The sequence below is a fragment of the Marmota monax genome, unplaced genomic scaffold (genome assembly GCF_021218885.2).
Source record: "Marmota monax isolate L192 unplaced genomic scaffold, Marmota_monax_Labrador192_F-V1.1 WCK01_AAM20220418_F8-fsc00057, whole genome shotgun sequence".
Classification (NCBI taxonomy): domain Eukaryota; kingdom Metazoa; phylum Chordata; class Mammalia; order Rodentia; family Sciuridae; genus Marmota; species Marmota monax.
Genome location: NW_026693933.1, coordinates 6,331,282 through 6,332,687, shown reverse-complemented (window position 1 = coordinate 6,332,687; position 1,406 = coordinate 6,331,282).

Below are 1,406 nucleotides of genomic sequence, written 5' to 3'. Positions count from 1 at the left end.
AAAGGATCTTTCAGATTGAATTGCAATGATGAATTATGGGAGTTTCTGAGTGTTTTTTCTTCTTAATTATTTTGATGTTTGACTTTCAGATTATGGTAGAATTAGACTATTTCAGCTGAGAGGAGGAAAAGAGAATCCGATGATAGTTCTTACAGCTGTAAAGAATGTTTTTATATCCTTGTCAATAGTTTTTACAGCTGTTCAGAATGTATTTTATATGCTCATCAGTGAGAAAGTTTATTTGTGATTCAGATATCTCAGGCTGAACACATAATCCATTCTTTATAAATGTTCACCCCTTTTAATGGATTTACTGTGTGAAGATTTTGATTGCTAGTTTTTCTACCAAAAGCAGAGGTCTCAATCAGATGGTGTTTAAAAAGTAAGGGGGTTGACATTTTTAAACTGGGAGATTTAGCATCAAACTTCATATTTCTGACTTCTCTTGAAAAATCAGGTGATCTGAACCAGTTACTCATGGAGCATAATCCTGAAATGGAGTAGCTATATCTCACAAGTATCTCTAGTCACCACACCATGATTTTGCCCCCAAACTAAAGTATCTTTTAGCTTTTTGTCATTGTGCCCCAAATACCAGACAAGAACAACTTAGAGGAGGGAAAATTTATTTGGTTTCATGGTTCAGTTTGCTTTCAGAAGTCTAGTCTGTGGTGGACCTACTCCATTGCTCTGGGCAATGGTGAGGGAGAATAGCATGGCAGAAGAGTGTGCCAGAGGGAAGCCACTCGGGGCATGGCAGCCTGGGAGCAGAGAGCATGGAGTGAGGGAGGCCACAGGGGAGAGAAACCATTGCAGGGCTTGCTACCAATAACCCACCTCCTCCAGCCACACCCCACCTGCTTATTTACCAGTTACCAGTTACCACTCAGTCCCTCCTACCTTAAATTATAGCTCTCTCAATCAAATCATTTCACCTCCAAACATCCCTGCATTAACACAAGAATTGGGGGGGGGGAAACACCTCATATCCAAACTATAACATCATTCCTATTTGTATAAGTAATGATAACTTTGTCAATTAATCAAGTATGTCCCAATAAAATGTATTTTCAAGATCAGCTAGCTATTGACTTTTTGAAAGTCATTAAGTGCTGAAAAGCATTTTTTTTAACTAGGGTGATCTCAAAAATGAGTGAACTTTTAGCAAATATTATTTTGTATGTGATTTGATTTAGTGCATTAAGAGTTTATGTAACGTCTATGAAGTCCCGTGGATGCAGCCATCTGCTCTCAAGGAACTTAGAGACTTTCTCTGACTAATAACAATCAACTCTCAACAATCCAGTAAGAGAACTATGGGATTGGGGTAGAGGAGTCTACAACCAGTTAAATAAAACAGAGTTAGAAGAATACAACTTTTTTTTTTACCTGTTTAGTTCATAAAG